A 22,804-nucleotide genomic window follows, 5' to 3' on the forward strand; every position below is an offset into this window, starting at 1 on the left:
AATGTTCTGTTCTTTGAGATGTACGTCTAATAGTCTTTTGAAAGCCACCATACTACCCGCAGAAACCACTTCTTGTGGTAGAGCATTCCACAATCTTGTAGCCCTAACAGTAAAGAACCCCCCACGTTGCCTGAGGTTAAAACGCTTCTCCTCTAATCGCATTGTGTGCCCCCGAGTCCTCATGCAATCCCTTCGACTGAACAGCTTTTTTTCTAAGCTGAGATCCCCATTGAGATATTTAAAAATTGCTATCATGTCCCCCCTCAGGCGTCTCTTACATTCTCTAATTTCATTCTTTAAAGCCCAACTCTGAGAATTACATAATAACTACCCCTGTAGTGGGGTCCCACATTGCAAGGCTTAAATGCTGATTAAATAAAACTACTCTTTCAGTGGACCGCCCCTTCAGGGGGTAAATACCTGTTAAATACCCGTTAACTCCTCATTCTGTCAGGCTCCGGTGCTCTTCTCTGCTCCATCCTCATGTACAGTGAAGGGCTATTAGCCCTGCATTTTACTTGATGACCTCATCATGCAACTGCGGGCTGGAACACCTTATAGAGGAGGAATCAGTCACACAGATGGAGGGAGCCTGTCGGAGCAAGGAATAAATTAGGTACCACACTTTATCAGCCTATTCTTCATCCTTCATTCATAAAGCGGTAGTAAAGCCTGCTTAATGATGTTTACCTACAGGTAAGCGGGAGTGACATCATCATCATCATGTGGTCATGTGGTCATGTAAAGACACACTATAGTGGCAGTTTAGCCAGAAGCTAGTTGATCTAAAAGTATTTAGATGTTAACAAGCTGTACATGAACCCTAGGCGCACTCCTACCTTTCAAAAAAAAAAATTAAAAATTAAAAAATGTCGGTTTCATTTTTTAACAAATAATACATCTTCTACTTAAAGGAAACCTGTAACAAGATAAACAGAAAGACTGAAATTGCTAAGTTCTATGTTTGAAAATCCTATTTGCCTGACTGTAATGCTTATCCTCTGGTTTCAAGACTTAGAATCACAAGACAAGAAACAAGCTTGCAGATAAGAAGTTCTGACTCTTCTCTGACTCATAGGAACTGCATACTTGTTATTGTTCTTTGTATTAAAGCCAGAGGTTCAGTACACTATCCAGGCAACTAAAATTTTCAGAAAGTCAGCACTTATTCACTCTTGACAGTTTTTTGATGAAGTCCAAGTCTAGTCTTGAGTTACCCCCTCACCCATTTTAAAATTTTCTTTATACATACTTTTTTTTTATAAAGTCTTAGAAAATCTTTTTTTTATAAAGTCTTCATTTGGTCACATGATGTTGGGCATCCTCCTTGGGACCCCAGGATGACTTGATGACCAAATCCCTAGGAGGTGTGTCCTTGACACCCGGAGCTCACAGCAGGGAAGGAGATTGAACAATGCTGGGATGATTGAAGTAGGACCATGGAGAAGGAGGCGTGGGGCAGGGCTGAAGGGTGGAGGGGCTACTGCTTTTTTTTTTTTTTTAATACAGGATTTTAAAAATGGAAATGTATTTTAACACATGATTTCTATGATTTCTACATGATAGCTATTTAAAAAATACAAAGGACTGTTTGAATATATCTTAGGGCGTACCTAATTAAATTCATGAATAAAATGGGGGAGTCAAGATGCATATCCACAGAAGAGGGTATTTAGGCCGGGTATTTGGGCTAAATAATGGCTTTGCAAAAGGGAACATCATTAATTATATCTAAATAAGCGTTCCAATAATGTGAGAAAACCTATGCAATGATGTGAAAACCTACATATTTTTCTGGATGGGTTCCTGGTGCAAACTTAATTTAGGACCCCCAGCGCTGGAAAGTCACAATACTAACCAAGTAATTATCTTGGTGACCACATGTCAGGCCCTGAATCTAGCAGAATGCCAAAATCTATGGACTTGACATATACTATAGCATTGATAGAATGGATACAGTCCCATTCTTCTCTATAGCTCACAAAAAAAAAAGACTTGCAAATGGCAGCTGAAGATAAAAGGCAAAGAATAAGATGGATAGAAATGCTACAAAAAAGACTGGCCTATAGTAGATATTATTTTTAGTTGGCCGTACCACATTCCTGTTTACATAGGCTAGCACTAAAGTTGGCTAAACACGGCTGTTGGGTGTAGATGCACATACAGTGCCCTTGCTGTGTCTACTTGCATTCCAACATAACGCAGTGTAAAGTAAACACTTTCTAGAGTGCTGATCTTAGTGATCATGCTTAATACAAATCTTCTGCGCCATGCCAGGAACGTGTACCAAGCTTGGCATTTTGTTGCTCGCATATACAAAACTCCTAATGTGAATCAGTCACCAGGATGTGATGCATAAAAGTCCATTAGTAGGCAATACCAGACACCCTAAGACAATTGGTACATAACATTTCCCTGATGCGGCCTTAGAACCCCTAAATTTGGACATGCAGAATGCAAATGTCGACTTTCCTCCAAGCTCATGTGTGTCCCACCACCATGCAATTTATTGATAGGAAGTGGGTAATATTCACGTTAGTCAAAGACAACACTTGCATACGGCATGCACCCAGGCGTCAAGGACATTCAGGGCACTCCAAAGCACAATTCTGACAAGCAGAGGGTATGTGCCAGCACCTTATTGCTAGGCTAACCGGCTAACCATAGACATAACATAGCGGTTTCAATAGAAGGGCAGTTTTATGCCAAAAGTTTCTCTATTGTATGAAATTTCATTCACTTAAAAGATCATTCTCAAATGAACATCACTAAAAAAAAAAAAAACGCGGAGTTTCAATTTTTTTACATTTTTTTCAATTTTTCCATCAGATCAACTATTTTTTTGTGTGTTTTTCTTTCTTAAGATAACCAAATGATTGAGCACAAAATGTTATATTGTAATATATATTTCCTGCAATTTGCAAGCATACTGTATTATTCAACAAAGCTGATCGTTACTGTTTATGCAAAGTTCTTGGGAATAAAAGATTGTTGGTACGAAGGGTGGTTCACAAGTCTGGCGAGCCCGGACACGTCTAAGTAGCCTTAGTGTATACACTATATCCTAGAGGCAGGTTTTATTTAATCATTTTATTGTGACGGTGACTGATTTACGTCCATCATGAACCATCATCTCCTGCTGCACTGTTTAAATAAATGGTTGCAATTAGGAAGAAAATATATATCATGCTAATTTATAACCACTTTAGAAATGATAAGTACATGCAATTCACAACTAAATATACACAGCAAAAAAACAAAAAAAAACAAATGCTGGGTGAGCTTATAGGCTAGAGGATTTTTTTAAAAAAGAAAAAAATATATAACTTTATTTTCAAATCTATAAAAAATAGCAGGGAGAGTTGAAAGTGTAAGACGAATATTTATGTATGTACAGTACGTACAGATGTATGTGTATTTGTAAATGAAAATGTGAAAATCATGTAAAAAAGTAACACATGAGAATGAACTGCAATTGAAGAGTTCAGTTTGCTGCTAACTTTGCCAAATGAGATGATATATAACTAGGTTTCCGTAGAGTGATAAAATAAGGAAGGTTTGGCCTTTGCAAATTCTGCAAATTTTTAATTAATCATTGACTTTTGGTCAGAGTTTGAGAGTACGAGAGTACGGGAAATTTCGCTTTCTTTGAAATGCCGGTAGAAGAAAGTTTTTAGCCAGAAATGATCCAGGAAAATAGTGTTGTGGGAAAAAAAAAAAAACTATGGAATGTACGGGATCTATGTGCGTTTATTGTTTGTATGTGTATATGTATATATATATATATATATATATATATATATATAAATGTATATATTTATGTGACATTGAGCTTTATTACTACTTTTCTTTCCAAATGCTGCGAATCCACTTAACAAATAAAGGTAGTGAGTGCAGCTCTGAATGTACTTACAGGCCAAAGACAGCACAAATCTGTTGAACACAAAATGCACTTAAAGGTCCTGGTACAGTACTGTGGTTTGCAATCTGCAGACTCGGCTCTACTTAACAAGAAAAAGGCGTTATGGGGCATACTTGTTTTTCTTTAAATCATGATTGTATAGAATTAAAAAAAAATTTATAACAGCAACGTAGCAAGGCAATTTCAAGAAGCGCCGTATAGCCATTTTTCAGAAGCTTACAGTGCATAGTCATAATGTATATATTAAACTGTACACATGTGTATTTATATTATTATTATACAGGATTTATATAGCGCCGACAGTTTGCGCAGCGCTTTACAATATGAGGGAAGACAATACAGTTACAATACAATTCAATACAGGAGGATTTAGAGGGCCCTGCCCGTTAGAGCTTACAATCTATAATGTTTATATATTTACATGTGCTAAGATTAATTGAAAGATAGACAGCTGAATAAAAGGATAGATAAATGGATAGATAGATAGATAGATAGATAGATAGATAGATAGATAGATAGATAGATAGATAGAGAGATAGATAGATAGATAGATAGAGAGATAGATAGATAGATAGATAGATAGATAGATAGATAGATAGATAGATAGATAGATAGATAGATAGATAGATAGATAGATAGATAGATAGATAGATAGATAGATAGATAGATAGATAGATAGATAGATAGATAGATAGATAGATAGATAGATAGATAGATAGATAGATAGATAGATAGATAGATAGATAGATAGATAGATAGATAGAAAAATAGATAGATAGATAGATAGATAGATAGATAGATAGATAGATAGATAGATAGATAGATAGATAGATAGATAGATAGATAGATAGATAGATAGATAGATAGATAGATAGATAGATAGATAGATAGATAGATAGATAGATAGATAGATAGATAGATAGATAGATAGATAGATAGATAGATAGATAGATAGAAAAATAGATAGATAGATAGATAGATAGATAGATAGATAGATAGATAGATAGATAGATAGATAGATAGATAGATAGATAGATAGATAGATAGATAGATAGATAGATAGATAGATAGATAGATAGATAGATAGATAGATAGATAGATAGATAGATAGATAGATAGATAGATAGATAGATAGATAGATAGATAGATAGATAGATAGATAGATAGATAGATAGATAGATAGATAGATAGATAGATAGATAGATAGATAGATAGATAGATAGATAGATAGATAGATAGATAGATAGAAAAATAGATAGATAGATAGATAGATAGATAGATAGATAGATAGATAGATAGATAGATAGATAGATAGATAGATAGATAGATAGATAGATAGATAGATAGATAGATAGAAAAATAGATAGATAGATAGATAGATAGATAGATAGATAGATAGATAGATAGATAGATAGATAGATAGATAGATAGATAGATAGATAGATAGATAGATAGATAGATAGATAGATAGATAGATAGATAGATAGATAGATAGATAGATAGATAGATAGATAGATAGATAGATAGATAGATAGATAGATAGATAGATAGATAGATAGATAGATAGATAGATACATCAGGCATACTATTCAAATTAGTTTTAGTATTATGTTGCCTTTTCACTATTTGTTTTTTAATATGTTATCTATTCTATTTTACTATGTGTGCCATAATTTGTACTACATACATAAATTATGATTACAAAATATTTACTATATATATATATTATATATATATATATATATATATATTCATGTTGTAAGGTGCTGAGCAAACTGTTGGCGCTATATAAATCCAGTATAATATATATACATACTCTGTCTGCTTTCAGACGATCCTTAAAATTATCTCTTTTCGAAATTCTATACCACCTCTACTTTAACCCTGGAATTTTACTTTGTCCATTAAAGCAGGCCATAGACGATTCAAAACCTGAAGAAAATTCTTTTTGATCGTCAGGTCATTAATTTTTCACATCGTTAGTGTGCCAGCTGCAACACGCGATTTTTGTGCAACAATTAAATGCATCTGATCCAACATGCTGGATTTAAAAAAAAAAAAAAAAAATGATGGCACAACAGTATGTGCCATCTTCGCTTTTCGATCGACAGAACGTTCAGTTTTTGACTTGTCTATGGCTGGCTTAATTCATCCTTCACAGGTATTACCTTTTGTATCACTTACCTCTCTCTTTAGATTTTAGGCTCTCACAAGCAGGGCCCTGTGAACCCTTTTGTTTTATTTCATATTGTAACTGTACTGTCTCCCTTAATTTTTTAAAGCACTGACTGTTGGTGCTATACAAATGTCTAATAAATGTTAATAATAATAAAATACCTTATGTTAGCATTGTATACAACTCAGATTGATATACTGTATATATATATATATATATATATATATATATATATATATATATACAGTATCTCACTAACATGAGTACACCCCTCACATTTTTGTAAACATTTTATTATATCTTTTCATGTGACAACACTGAAGAAATTACACTTTGCTACAATGTAAAGTAGTGAGTGTACAGCTTGTATAACAGTGTAAATTTGCTGTTCCCCCAAAAAAACTCAACACGCAGCCATTAATGTCTAAACCGCTGGCAACAAAAATGAGTACACCCCTAAGTCAAAATGTCAAAATTGGGCCCAGTTAGCTATTTTCCCTCCCCAGTTTCATGTGACTCGTTAGTGTTACAAGGTCTCAGGTGTGAATGGGGAGCAGGTGTGTTAAATTTGGTGTTATCACTCTCACGTTCTCATATTGGTCACTGTAAGTTCAATGGCACCTCATGGCAAAGAACTCTCTGAGGATCTGAAAAAAAGAATTGTTGCTCTACATAAATATGGCCTAGGCTATAAGAAGATTGCCAAGACCCTGAAACTGAGCTGCAGCACAGTGGCCAAGAACATACAGTGGTTTAACAGGACAGGTTCCACTCAGAACAGGCCTCACCATGGTTTACTAAGGAAGTTGAGTGCACGTGCTCAGCGTCATATCCAGAGGTTGTCTTTGGGAAATAGACATATTAGTGCTTCCAGCATTGGTGCAGAGGTTGAAGGGGTGGGGGTCAGCCTGCCAATGCTCAGACCATACGTCGCACACTGCATCAAATTGGTCTGCATGGCTGTCGTCCCAGAAGGAAGCCTCTTCTAAAGATGATGCACAAGAAAGCCCAGAAGACAAGCAGACTAAGGACATGGATTACTGGAACCATGTCCTGTGGTCTGATGAGACCAAGATAAATGTATTTGGTTCAGATGGTGTCAAGCGTGTGTGGCGGCAACCATGTGAGGACTACAAAGACAAGTGTGTCTTGCCTAAAGTCAAGCATAGTGGTGGGAGTGTCATGGTCTGGGGCTGCATGAGTGCTGCTGGCACTGGGGAGCTACAGTTCATTGAGGGAACCATGAATGCCAACATGTACTGTGACATACTGAAGCAGAGCATGATCCCCTCCCTTCGGAGACTGGGCCGCAGGGCAGTATTCCAACATGATAACGATCCCAAACACACCTCCAAGATGAACGCTGCCTTGCTAAAGAAGCTGAGGGTAAAGGTGATGGACTGGCGAAGCATGTCTCCGGACCTAAACACTATTGAGCATCTGTGGGGCATCCTCAAACGGAAGGTGGAGGAGGGCAAGGTCTCGAACATCCACCAGCTCCGTGATGTCATCATGGAGGATTGGAAGAGGACTCCAGTGGCTACCTGTGAAGCTCTGGTGAACTCCATGACCAAGAGGGTTAAGGCAGTGCTGGAAAATAATGGTGGGCACACAAAATATTGACACTTACGGCCCAATTTGGACATTTTCATTTAGGGAGGTACTTACTTTTGTTGCCAGCGGTTTAAACATTAATGGCTGTGTGTTGAGCTATTTTGAGGGGACAGGAAATTTACACTGTTATACAAGCTGTACACTCACTACTTTACATTGTAGCAAAGTGTCATTTCTTAAGCGTTGTCACATTAAAAGATAGAATAAAATATTTACAAAAATGTGAGGGGTGTACTCACTTTTGTGAGATACTGTATATATACTGTATATATATATATACAGTGGGTACGGAAAGTATTCAGACCCCCTTAAATTTTTCACTCTTTGTTATATTGCAGTCATTTGCTAAAATCATATAAGTTCATTCTTCTTCCTCATAAATGTACACATAGCACCCCATACTGACAGAAAAACACAGAATTGTTGACATTGTTGCAGATTTATTAAAAAAGAAAAACTGAAATATCACATGGTCCTAAGTATTCAGACCCTTTGCTCAGTATTTAGTAGAAGCCCCCTTTTGATCTAATACAGCCAGGAGTCTTTTTGGGAAAGATGCAACAAGTCTTTCACACCTGGATTTGGGGATCCTCTGCCATTCCTCCTTGCAGATCCTCTCCAGTTCTGTCAGGGTGGATGGTAAACGTTGGTGGACAGACATTTTTAGGTCTCTCCAGAGATGCTCAATTGGGTTTAAGTCAGGGCTCTGGCTGGGCCATTCAAGAACAGTCACGGAGTTGTTGTGAAGCCACTCCTTCGTTATTTTAGCTGTGTGCTTAGGGTCATTGTCTTGTTGGAAGGTAAACCTTTGGCCCAACCTGAGGTCCAGAGCACTCTGGAGAAGGTTTTTGTCCAGGATATCCCTGTACTTGGCCGCATTCATCTTTCCCTCGATTGCAACCAGTTGTCCTGTCCCTGCAGCTGAAAAACACCCCCACAGCATGATGCTGCCACCACCATGCTTCACTGTTGGGACTGTATTGGACAGGTGATGAGCAGTGCCTGGTTTTTTCCACACATACCGCTTAGAATTAAGGCCAAAAAGTTCTATTTTGGTCTCATCAGACCAGAGAATCTTATTTCTCACCATCTTTGAGTCCTTCAGGTGTTTTTTAGCAAACTCCATGCGGGCTTTCATGTGTCTTACACTGAGGAGAGGCTTCCGTCGGGCCACTCTGCCATAACGCCCCGACTGGTGGAGGGCTGCAGTGATGATTGACTTTCTACAACTTTCTCCCATCTCCTGACTGCATCTCTGGAGCTCAGCCACAGTGATCTTTGGGTTCTTCTTTACCTCTCTCACCAAGGCTCTTCTCCCCCGATAGCTCAGTTTGGCCGGACGGCCATCTCTAGGAAGGGTTCTGGTCATCCCAAACGTCTTCCATTTGAGGATTATGGAGGCCACTGTGCTCTTAGGAACCTTAAGTGCAGCAGAAATCTTTTTGTAACCTTGGCCAGATCTGTGCCTTGCCACAATTCTGTCTCTGAGCTCTTCAGGCAGTTCCTTTGACCTCATGATTCTCATTTGCTCTGACATGCATTGTGATCTGGAAGGTCTTATATAGACAGGTGTGTGGCTTTCCTAATCAAGTCCAATCAGTATAATCAAACACAGCTGGACTCAAATGAAGGTGTAGCACCATCTCAAGGATGATCAGAAGAAATGGAAAGCACCTGAGTTAAATATATGAGTGTCACAGCAAAGGGTCTGAATACTTAGGACCATGTGATATTTCAGTTTTTCTTTTTTAATAAATCTGCAACAATGTCAACAATTCTGTGTTTTTCTGTCAGTATGGGGTGCTATGTGTACATTCATGAGGAAGAAGAATGAACCTAAATGATTTTAGCAAATGGCTGCAATATAACAAAGAGTGAAAAATTTAAGGGGGTCTGAATACTTTCCGTACCCACTGTATATATATATGTATATATAGTATATATTAGGTGAACAAACATGTTGTTTACAAACCATTCATTCAGAAATAACATACAGCTGCAGGATAGACATAGCAACCAATCGTATAGCAGCTGCCATTCTTCCAGCACAGGTTAAAAAATGCAAAGGTAATCTTAAACGTTCATTATTTGTCTGAAGGTATAAGGGCTGTCAGTATGCAAATTATACACCCAGAAGAATGTGCCATTTGGACCTGCAATGCTTTAGGAGACTTGGAAGACAGCAGGGGGGCATGCTGTGATTGTGAACACAGCAGACATTGACGGTTATGACATGTTGATAAGGCAGAGGGGCCTCACATAACTCCACATTTTTCACCTCAATTTACCTTCCCTGTTGCTGTGTGCAGCTTCACTTCCTATTGAACAAACACTACAAATCCATCAGAGTATGGTGGGAACTTGCACAATGCTAAGCATGCCTTCTGTGCCTATATGACCATGCTCAAACCTGGTGGTTGGCCACCTGGGCACTGAGCATTGCTTAGTGAAAGGGCAGAAGGAATGTTGTGTCTCCTCCCATACCTGTAAGAACTGGAATCTTTGAGGTGGTTGCAGCAGGGATCAGGGTAGTGGATGTAGGTGGGGAACAAAAGGGGTATTTGGGTTTTTTGATCACTGGTGTAAGTAAAAGGATAACCACACCTATAATATTGTGGTAAATACAGGTAACGTTTTACCAGTCCAATGATAAGCATAAAAAATACTTGCAGCAGATATGCTGATAAGGAACCTGTGGCATTTTGATTCCTTAGTAGGCACACTGAAGCTCCTGGCTCCCAACGGCCATTGGCATGCAGTTGAGATATAGGGGTTTGGGTTGTGCTATACAATTTTCACTATGAGACAACACCATAGACTCAAGTATTATTATATGGGTAAAGTAATTATATAGAGGGGTTTATAAACAGGCATCAACAAACTTTTTGAAATGTCCAACCTAGATATGATGTATAAAATCGAATGGTGCTACACAGAATATCACTAAAGTCCTAGGATTTGATTACAAAGACATGAGCTCAGGAAATGGAAGCAAGGATCCTTACATAGCTACATAGTTAATCTGGCGGAAAAAAATGGGCATTCTGGTGACCAGACACACTCTAGTGCAGCCTTTCTCAGTCTTTTCCCCCCAGAGGAACCCCTAAAACAGTTTTCAGGTCTCATGGAACATCGTCTTAAACCAATTCATTGGGGGTTAGTAGGGAAATGCCCCTTACATTGGTGGTCAATGGAAAGAATGCTCCCCTTACAGACAGCTAAAAAAAACATTGATGTCCTCCTGTTGGCTCTGCCAGTAGGTGTTGGCATAAAAACTATGCAGGCACCATTAATCAATTATAGATCAAGGGGCCTTTACCAAACCTCTGGAGGAATCCTGGTTGAGAATAGCTGATCTAATGCATTGGAAATCCTCAGTATCACAATAGAGACCTAAAGCATAGACCCATGAAGGGCCATAATTAATGTTACGCCATATTTTCCAGTCAATGTTATATATAGAATAAAGCAGTGTTTCACTTACCTATAAAGTCCCTTTTACCTTCTCAGCTGCTGAAATTTCCTTCATACAGACTTCCAAATGTATACCCTCACTTTACGCAAGTCACACCAATATAAGACGGATTAAAACTGCTTATTAATTCTGCAGTTTTCAATAAAATAATATCCATTGATTCTGCCATGAAGGTCCTTGTTCGGGGTGACAGCACTATATCTCTGTCTCCATACTGTGTTTCACCCTGATTCACCAATGTCTATACCAGGGGTCTTCAAACTATGGCCCTCCAGATGTTTAGGAACTACCATTGCCATCATGCCTAGTCATGTCTGTGAATGTCAGAGTTTTACAATGCCTCATAGGATGTGTAGTTCCGCAACAGCTGTAGGGCCGTAGTTTGAGGATACCTGGTCTATACCATGATGGATACTGTACTTTTATATGGCCGAGGTGTAGTTCCGCAACAGCTGGATGGCTGTAGTCTGAGGATCCCTGGTCTATACCATGATGGATACTGTACTTTTATATGGCCAAGGTGTAGTTCCGCAACAGCTGGATGGCTGTAGTCTGAGGATCCCTGGTCTATACCATAGTGGATACTGTACTTTTATATGGCAGAGGTGTAGTTCCGCAACAGCTGGAGGGCTGTCGTTTGAGGATCCCTGGTCTATACCATGATGGATACTGTACTTTTATATGGCCAAGGTGTAGTTCCGCAACAGCTGGATGGCTGTAGTCTGAGGATCCCTGGTCTATACCATGATGGATACTGTACTTTTATATGGCCAAGGTGTAGTTCCGCAACAGCTGGATGGCTGTAGTCTGAGGATCCCTGGTCTATACCATAGTGGATACTGTACTTTTATATGGCCAAGGTGTAGTTCCACAACAGCTGGAGGGCTGTAGTTTGGGGAACCCTGGTCTATACCATGATGGATACTGTACTTTTATATGGCCGAGGTGTAACATGTTTGTACTATTGTGCATGTCCAATGATACATGTGCTGATCTTGAAGGATGCTCAATGTACCTGTGAGGATTTGTCTATATATTGTTTATCTTTCTGTTTTTCTTTTCAATAAAACTTAATTCTTAATTAAAAAAAAAAACTTTACGAAAAAGCACATACAGTATATCTTTTTTTTTTTCCTCTTAAAAAGAAGTTACGCTGCTTCAGTTTGTTACATACACAGGACCTTTTAAAGTCTTTTGTGTGTGAGATAGGAGGAGGGGGGCCTTGTTTAGATTTTGAATGAGGGTTTTGTGGCTTTTAGTTTCGGGTCTGGCGAGTAGGATGCATACTTGAGTTCATACGGTGTAGTTATGGATACTACTTATTAATGTAGATACTCATTATTAGCAGAGAGTGCTCCATATTACTGGAGGGGCTCAGGGACTGTTATATGTGTTGGAATGCATGTTCTACTCCAACACCGGCCATATGGAAAAAGTAGTAAGAGTACGACTCCAACTCTCCTCCCAGCTCCGCTCTCCTCCCTTTCTCTTTTCCCCCCTTTTTCTCTCAGTCCCTCCTTGTCTTTCCTGCCCTCCTCTCTTTTCCCTATCCTTCCCCGTCTCTTCCCCCCTTTTTCTCCACCCCCAACACTTTCTCTCCCTCTCCCCGTTGCGTCCCCCCACCCCCCCCCTCCCTCCTTCCCCTCCCGTCTCAGTCTGTGTATGTTTGGACAGGGTCCTGGGCTCTACTCCTGACCTTGCGTTACCTCATCATGTGATCCTGAGCAACGTTTGGTTTATATGGCAATAATGAGCAGTCGGGGCAAACAAAACGACAACACCATATTATTTAACTCCCCCCGTGCCAAAGCAGCACACCGGACAACGCAGCAACAGATGTGAGGGACGGAGCTGCGGAAAGGATACAGAGCCGCCGAAAAAATGCTGAACAAGGGAATGTGCGATGATAGAATCACAGCGCGGGATCATTTCACGTCTATCGTTCTGCCAAGCTGTATAACATTAGGCAATTATATGTAATTGATAGGAATAAAGAGCGCAGGTCTGTAATAAAATATCAAGGACCGGGGGGGGGGGGGGAACAAGAGCTTACAATCAGCGACGCTAATTTTGCTGAAATACTTTCAGTGCAATAAACTTTATAAAGCCTGCGCAAGGCAACGAAACGTATAAAGCCTGACAAAGGGATCTTAGTTATCCCAAAAGCTTACAATTTTTAACAACCCAAAGCGGTGTTCCAGCTGCGGGAAAAAAAAATTTAAAAGTCAGCAGCTACAAATACGGTACAAATCCTGTAGCTGCTGACTTTTAACCACTTTAAGACCGGAAAGATTTGCCCCCTTAACCACTTTACCACCAGAGGATTTTCCTGCTTTACGTCCAGGCCACTTTTTGCAATTCGGGACTGTGCGACTTTAACTGACAATTGCGCGGTCATGCAACGCCGTACCCAAACGAAATTTACATCCTTTTTTTCCCACAAACAGAGATTTCATTTGGTGGTATTTGATCACCTCTGTGCTTTTTATTTTTTGCGATATTAATAAAAAAACGCGAAAATTTTGAAACAATAACAATATTTTTCTACTTTGACAGTTAAAAAATATCCAATATATTCAATTTTTGTCATATATTTAGGCCAAAATGTATTTAGGTACATGTCTTTGACAAAAAAATTCTCAATGAGCGTATTTTTAACCGCTTTAAGACCGGAAGATTTTACCCCATTCCTGACCAGGCCATATTTTGCGATTCGGCACTGCGTTACTTTAAGGCACAATTGCACGGTCTGCAACGCTGTACCCAAATAAAATTGATGTCCTTTTTTCCCCCACAAATAGAGCTTTCTTTTTAATCACCATTTTTATTTTTTGCGCTTTAAACAAAAAAAAAAAAAAAACGACAATTTTGAAAAAAAAGACAATATTTTTCACATTCTGCTATATAACATTCTCAAAAAAAAAAAATTTAAAAATCAAATTTTTTTTTTACATTTTAGGCCAATTTGTTTTCTGCTACATATTTTTGGTAAAAAAAAATCGCAGCAAGTGTATTTTGATTGGTTTGCACAAAAATTATCGCGCCTACTAACTAGGGGAAAGATTTATATCATTTTTATTGTTTTTGTTTTTTTTACTAGTAATGGCGGCGATCTGCAATTTTTTGCAGGGCCGCGATATTGTGGCAGACAGATCGAACCCCTAACTGACATTTTTGACACTTTTTGGGGTACCAGTGACATTGCTACAGTAATCAGTGCTAAAAATATGCACTGTTACTGTAATAATGACACTGGCAGGGAAGTTGTTAACCCTATGGGTGATCAATGGGTTAAATGTGAGCCTAGGGGGGTGATTCTAACTGTGGGGGGGCGTGGCTAGTGAAATGACCATAGAGACATGTGTTCCTATATAGAAGGATAACATGAGCTCTGTGATCTTTTCAGGAAGAAGAACGGTTGGCTGTGTTTACAACATCTGACCGTTCTTCCCTCTCAGCGGAGAGCGATCGCGGGTGTCAGGCGGCAATCTGAGCTCGCCCCCTAGCTTTCCGCATGCGACCGACTTACCCTTACGTTGGTTTGTGCAGGAGAGCCACCCTGCCGCAGTATATATGCGGCAGTTGATCGGGAAGTGGTTAATATATAGACACTTACCTGTCCAGGGGGCCCACAATGTCGGCACCCCAGCCGATTTTTGGATTGGCTTCTGGGTGCTGCCGCTCACTCAAAAAAATGATATGTTGGATTTGATTAACCTTTTTATGTCAACAATTTGCACCATTGAGTTGCACCAGTTGAAATAGACCATGTTACCTAAATTTAATGTATCCCAGTTATGTGCAAAAAAGTTAATGAAATCCAACATATTATTTTTTGAGTGCTGCCATTCACTCTAAGGCAAACCTGCAATAAAGCTTTTTTGCTTTGCAAAGTGCGCTGAGCATTCTCATTGGCTCGGCGGCAGTGGATGAAGAAAGGGGGCGGAAATTCAGAGGGACGGTGCCGCTGCGCTGTCTCCTGGAAAAGGGGAAGGGTCAGGGCCGCTGATAGGGGGGGCGGACCACCAGTCCTCCTGTAGGGAGCCCGAGCACACAGGGGGGCCCCAACACCATGGGAATTGGTGCGGTCGTGAGTAAGGGAAATTACAGAAGGAAGCCCTGTGTGCCTCTCTGCAGCAGCTGAAAGCCAGTTTCTCCCTCTCCTGCCGACTTTTAGCTGTTGCAGGGAGAGACACAGACACAGGGCATCATTCCTGTAATTGCTTCTCTGACACCGATCCCCCTCCCTGCTCTGCCTGCTTCTGATCCCCCCCCCTTCCTGTGTGCCCCCCTTTTACTGTGAATCCCCCCCCCCCACAGCACTGCTTGCTTCCCTGTCCTGTAAAAAAATAACAAATTGTAAAAAAAATAATAATAACTAAACATTGTAATAAATAATTGAAAAAAAATTGAAAAAAAAAAGTAATTGTAAAAATGTTTAACATTTAAAAAAAAAAGTTATTAATTTAAAAAAAAAAAAATGTAAAAAACAATTAAAAAGGGCTAATTCACACAGAATCTCTGTTATGTTTGTGTCTGCTAAAAATGATTTTAGTGTATTTTTAGTGAAAATATTGTCTTGATATATTCGGGGGGGGGGGGAGGGGTGTACGGGGCCCCGTGATTTCTAACAGCAGCTCTGGGAAGGGTAGCTGTCAAAAACAGGTACCCCCCCCCCTTCCTGAAGGGTGCCAAATGTGGCACTGGAGGGGGGGAGGAAGCAGATGAGCAGAAGTTCCACTTTTGGGTGGAACTCCGCTTTAAAGATGGACTCCTGAAGTTCAGCTTTATGTCATCCTCCCCCCCTCACTTATATTACTCTTGGGCATTTTGTTTGGGAGGGGGGGGGTGAGTGGGTACCTAGTTTTGGTAGGTGGCTGCTACCGTTTCTGGTCGAATTGCCACATTCTAAGTGAACTTTGTGTTGAGTTATTCACTTTAAAGTGGAGTTCCAGACTATAAAAAAAAAAAAAACAGCGATGGTCGCATCCTGCATAATACATTCCGGCATATTTTGTAATGAACTCTTTTTTGTTAGTTAGTTGTGGAAATTACTCACTGTCCTCCATCTTCAGTGTTGGCATCTGAAGCCCACTCGTAGCTCCTTCCAGGATACCCGACCTCGCGCATGCACATCACGTACACAGCGCGGCGGACTTGTAGGCGGCGGAGGCTGCCTCCTGGGATTGATGACATATATCCCAGGAGCCAACTGGCGGCCGGATATAATGTACTTTGCTGTGGCAAGGTACAGCGGAAGTTCACCAGGTAATAAGATCTGAAGAAAAATAGCAATCCGATGATACATGGTAATGTGATCAGCAACACAAGGGGGCGAACTTCCAGGTCAGGTCATCACTTCGCTTTCAGGTCATCACAGAGGACAAGGGCGCGTTTTTTACATCTGGAGGAAAGGAGATTTAGGCACTAGTGTGACTTGTCGTGCGACTTTGGGCACATAAAGTCGCATAACAAGTCAAAGCTCATTGATTTCAATGGCACCCATTCCAGTCTATGTGACTTTGAAAAGGTTCCTGCACTACTTTGATGCAACTTTTGATGCAACTTTAAGTCACAGAGTGTAAAGTCAGATCAAAATTGCACTCAAAGTCGCACTGCAAATCATGTGACTTTGGCATCGCACTAGTGGAAACATAGCCTTAATCTCAACACACAGAAAGGCTTCTTCACAGTAAGAGCTGTGGAAATGTGGAATAGACCCCTACCAGAGATGGTTCTGTTCAGCTCAGTAGATTGCTTTAAAAAAGGCCTGGATTCTTTCCTGGATGTACATAATATAAATGGATACTAACATTTATAGGTAAAGTTGATCCAGGGAATTTCCGATTGCCTCTTGGGGGATCAGGAAGGATTTTTTCCCCTGCTGTAATATATTGGATCATGCTTTGCTGCTGGGTTTATTGCCTTCCTCTGGATCAACTGGTATAGGATTGTGAATACAGGACTGTAAAAATAGTTTTTGTTTTGTTCTGTTTTCCCCTTTTTATTGGTTGAATTTTATGTACTTTGTGTCTTTTTAATCAGACTAACAATGTAACTATGTAATTCCTCTGGAAGTTTGCACACTGGGAAGCTGGCTGTGAAGCCGTAAAGAGTCACAGCCAGCTTCCCAAAGTAAATATGCTGGTGCCAGGGACCTGAAGACTGGAGAAAAACCAGCCCGGGCGAGGACAGTGCTACATCATTGGACTGGTAGGCGCCCTTTTAATAAAAATCAGCAGCTACAGTATTTGTAGCTGCTGACTTTACATTTTTTTGCAAGCAGGCTGAAGATCCTCTGTAAGTTAGACAGGAAGTGACTACAAAGAGGTTGCAGGAAACGCAACAAAAAGTGAAAGCAACTATTTACAGTGCGTAAACGAAATGTCTATAAAGTAGATGCAAACCTTAACAGAATGACTTAGTTTTCTAAAACATTGTGCATCATAAAGGATTGGCATGGTTCTTTTCTCATAAAATGCTTTTTTGCATTTCAGTGCTGCTCATTTCCACCGGTCTTTTTCAGCCACTTCCTGTATACTAGCACTTACTCCAGCATTGGCTCTAGAGCAGCTTTCTGATACTGACAATGGTGCACCATGGCAGCACCATGTGTTGATGCAGCTGTTTCAAGTCCCTACCAAGGCATATATGTCAGGGTGACAACACAAAAGCACTACTGGGAGGCGGGGCAAAGCATTGTCACCCTCAAACAGGAAGTCCCAGAACAAGGAGCTTCATGACAGGATCACCAGGTGTTATTTCAATTAAAGTTGCAGACTCAAAAAGAATAAGGGTACATTTACACCAGATGCTGCTTTACATCACAGCAGTTGGTGTGTAGTGGGATGACAGCAGTGCCGATGCGCCGATCGTGGCACATTGTAATGTTTATTTGCTTTAAAATGAGTGTTATTAATGTAGCACCCTCCTAGGTAGGTGCTAGGTAAAAGCATCTTATGCTCCTTCTGCTTATCAGGGGAACCTTATCTATTAGGTTGCCTGTTGCATGTTTCCAGGTGGGATTTACTGGGTCTGAGGGAGTGTCCCCACTGTATCCAATAGGGGAGATTGTTGGACAGTGGAGGAAACCCAGCCAGTGACACACAGGCTTTTGTGCGAGTCCAAGTGGGAGGGCACTCCTGCAGTGCATCCTGGGTTTACTCATAAAAGCCAGGGAGACGTGACAGGGCGTCTTTGGTGGGAAGCAGAGTCCCAGGAGGAGGCTGATGGCTGTCTCTCCTCCTGCTGTATGATGAAAGTGGTCTTAGGCAGTCAGCCTAGTGAACCAGGTGTGGAGCTGAGCTGCAGAGGATCCAGTGGAGCTGACAGTGGAGCTGCTGGCAGAGTCTTCCGGTAAAACAGTGTCAATGAGTACCAGGGGACTTGCCAAAGGGTCTACCGAGGAAGGGGGACCACCAGGGGAGGACTGGGCCAGGGGGCAGGGGGGCAATTTCCCCCTGGGCCACTCTGATGTCCTGTAAAAAGGCTGCACCGCTTCTGCCACAGACATGCCTAAAGGATTCCTGGTGAAAAGTCCCCGCCACTGACCTACTGAGTGCAAGTTGAAGACAAGGACAGAGCGCAGGCCTCCCTCCCCAGCATGGATGGTGTATGCTGTGTCTGGGCAGAGGCCGGTTCCATGCCCCACTGGAGACTCTTCTCCCCTGGCCAGCACTAACCGAGCTGTCCCAGCTTCTTCCAACCGCCCCCTGTAGGCCAGGTTGGGAACCCTGATTCATCCGGTGAGTAAAGAGAACCAGGAGCAGGGCTTCAGCCTGAAATGGGGGTCAGAAGGAGGACGGGAAGAGGAAGAGTGGGAGGGGGGCCGAGTCACTGCACCATGGGCCTCTGGTTTGTACTTGCCCCCTGGGCTGAAAGTTGCCAGTTTGCCCCTGGGGACCACTCCAGTGAAGTCAGAGGATCAAGGGGCTAGCTCACACAGTCAGAGTAAAGGGGGTGCCGTAAAGAACCCTGAAGAGTAGGGACAAAGGGGGTGCCAAGTAGGACCCTGAAGAGGGATTCACAATACAGTACAGTTCACTTAAATCTATCTTCACTAAAGTGGCAAGGTGAAGCAGCGGCCTTGCCGCATCCAGTGTTAATCAGAAGTCCCAGCAAATTGTGCATAGTTATTCAGCTGTAGTATCTCACTCATCCCTTTTCCTATCCCAGTTTTCAAATAAATCAACAAAAAACCAAAACCCCTGGACTGTTTTCTGACTGAGCCAAGCACTTAGAATATGCTAAATCGTCAAGTTGTTGCTATAGGTAACCCAGGGGAACCCGTAACCAGCAGCTCCCACGGGAGTAGTGCTACATTAAAAATGCCACGCAGGGACATTTCATTAAGTTCTATTGGCCACCCCACTATTTAATGCAGTGGATTGCCCTGTACTCAGAGGAAACCCACACAAGCACAGAGAGAACATGCAAACTCTGTGCAGGAAGTGGCGTTGTTGGGGTTTGAAGTTGAACTGACAGCCCTACTACTGCTAGGAGGAATTGCTAATCACTTAGCTACTGTGTTGGCTTGCCCTTTTGTGGACTATGCTGCAATAGCTGCCCAATGCAGTCCTACCTAAACTGGTGTGAATCTACCCTCAAAACAAATTCTGAAATGACATTATCATGGTAAGATTTAGTGATTGGGTTTAGATTCGACTTTTAGTGCAATTAAAGTCTGAAAACGAACTGCGAGGAGGCAAGTTCTTGACTAGGATATAAAAGATGCTTTGCTCTCCCAACTGCTTGACCACCACTCCTCCACTAACCTTTTTTCAAGAATAACCACACGAGACTCAGGATAGAGTACAATGGCCATAGCAGCCTTTATTAACCAATTTTAAATAACCTATAAGCATATCAACATATAAACATATGTAACATATGAACATCCAGTACATTCTGCCAAAAAAAGGAGTCACAAGGTTCTTGTGGGCATCAATTACTCATACTTGAGTGACCACTGAAAATTTTTAGGCCTCCAGCCGCAACAAACACTGACTTGGAGAAAAAAGAACTACACGCTGGTACCACCAACCATAATAATGGGAGCCGTACCCAGGATGGGTCCCTACCAATGTACATATTCTGTATACTCAAAAAACCCATAGCAGGACCTTGTACCCCATCGTAGGATCAAAAGGTCCTTGTGGGCATCAACTACTTGTACCTGCGTGACCATGGAAAATTCTTTAGGCCTCCAGCCGCAACAAACACAGACTCGGAGACAACTGAAAATTTTTAGGCCTCCAGCCGCAACAAATGCCGACTCGTAAAAAAAACAACTACACGCAGGTACCACCAACCATAATAATGGGAGCCGTACCCAGGATGGGTCCCTACCATTGTAAATATTCTTTATACTCAAAAAAACCCATAGCAGGACCTTGTACCCCATCATAGGAGTCAAAAGGTCCTTGTGGGCATCAACTACTTGTACCTGCGTGACCATGGAAAATTCTTTAGGCCTCCAGCCGCAAAACAAACACATACTCAGAGACAACTGAAAAATTTTAGGCCTCCAGCTGCAACAAATGCGACTCGTAAAAAAAACAACTACACGCAGGTACCACCAACCATAATAATGGTCCCTACCAATGTACATATTCTGTATACTCAAAAAACCCATAGCAGGACCTTGTACCCCATCATAGGAGTAATAAGGTCCTTCAACAACTTGTACCTGTGTGACCACAAAAAAATTTTTAGGCCTCCAGCCGCAACGAACACCGATTTGGAGACAAACAACTACACACAGGTACTACCAACCATAATAATGGGAGCCATACCCAAGATGGGGCCCTACCATTGTACATTTTCTTTATATCCCAAAAAAACAAAAACCCATAACAGGACCTTGTAATCTGCCAGCTGCCACGGCTGAATCTTCAAAAAACCTTAATCCCCACTCACCATGGAACTCACCATGGAACTCAATTAGGGCTGGAGGGTGGGCTGTTGTCCCAAGTACTCTCTCCTCCGACTGATGACTTCCAAGACCCTCCTACAGATCCCCTTACTGTAGCCCCACCTTCTCCAGTCCTCCCCACCAATCACATAACTACTTTTAAAAGAATGCTTCCCACTGACCAGAAGCCCTTTCCTTATGCCAACCCTTTTTAACCCTGTCATGCCGGCCCTTTGTCTGTGCTTTCTTCTTTCAACTCCGGGCCTATCTTTATTGCCGAGTAGATATGCAATGTAAAATAAACCTAACTGCCTGCTTCCAGTCTTCTGTAGAAAGTACATTGAACTTGCGCATGCACCACCCAGTTTACATTCTTGCACAGTGCTACTGCCCTACCTATGTGCGGGAGTAATGTCATCATGTGCCAGCCTATTAGGATGGATGCAGACCAGCGCCGGAGCCAGGAAGAAGTTGCCGGTGAAGAAGCCAGGAAGAAGATTCCGGTGCTGGTGAGGGACCTCATGGGCATCGGACTGTTGAAGTAGAGGTAAGTATTTTGGACTTTAGTTCTGCTTTAAATAAGGGTTTATATATACTTTCCCCACTAAGTTTCCTTCCCCTTTTGCTCCCATCCACCTATGCAGCAGCCGGAAGAAGCCAGTGAAAAGATGCCGGTGCTAGTGAGGGACTTCACGGTATTGCACTGTTGAAGAAGAGGTAAGTATTTTGGACTTTAGTTCCAGTTTAAATAAGGGTCTATATAGACTTTCCCAATAAGCTTCCTTAACCTTTTGCCCCTACCCTCCTGTGCAGACTTAGCCTGCCAAAATGCTATAATTGCCTAGATCTCGCTTCTGAGGCCAATGGCGTTGTTAGATTCCTTAGCCGGCTTCCTGATCCAATGTCCACACATGGCCCACAGCATGGCCCCGGTCTATTGGGGTGTGGACGGATCATCTCCTATATATCTACTAGCCCCATAGAACTCTATAGGCTCAACCTGTGCAGATTTTGAAACAAGAATCTGGATGAAGGATGTAAACAAAGCCGCAGGCCTCGGAGTGAGATCCAGGTAAGTACAGCGATTTGAGGAGATGGGCTACACCTGCTTAGGGGGCAAAAGGTTAAGGAAACGACCTAGGATAAGAACTTTTTTGAATAAGGGTGAATAAAGCTTCCTGATATCCAGCCCTAATTCGGCACATCCTTAGAGACGGCAACCATTGTGGCACCAGGATTCATTTCTTTGGAACAATCTTTGCACTGTTCAGGCATATTTGATACAGAAGAGAGCATTAATTACCTACATTTTCCAGCTCACAAATAACCCCCATAGCGCCATGAACCTTAGAAGTCCTCCTGGCATAATGAAACGTAAATGCCTCACACGGAGGACTCCTATAACTTAGAAATGAAAAATCAGGCCACCCATGTGGCACAGAGTTTTGCTCAGACTTTAAAAACCACCCTTCATCTTGGGTGCCAAATAAAGCAAAACTGTTACAAGACACTGTCCTCGGTTTTCCTATTTAAGCGCACTGAGAATAAAGAGAGAACATTCAGAGCCCAAATTTACCTTTTTTCGTAGATTTTCCGTCTGCTCCATATCCACTTTCTTTATTTTATTTCCATCGCTTTTCTGGCCCCGCCCATTTTATTTTTTACTGGTTGCCATTGGTGACTTGTGCACACGCAGTGAGCGTT

General features: G+C 41.4%; 1 protein-coding gene across 7 annotated transcripts in view; it reads left to right on the top strand.

Annotated features, from left to right (window-relative positions):
• Window positions 1-22,804, top strand: part of NFIX (nuclear factor I X) — a 293,070-nt gene that overhangs the window by 26,012 nt on the left and 244,254 nt on the right. The gene's annotated exons all lie outside the window — the stretch shown is intronic.

This window comes from Pelophylax lessonae, assembly GCF_965119305.1.
Source record: "Pelophylax lessonae genome assembly, chromosome: 4".
In the NCBI taxonomy this organism is placed as follows: domain Eukaryota; kingdom Metazoa; phylum Chordata; class Amphibia; order Anura; family Ranidae; genus Pelophylax; species Pelophylax lessonae.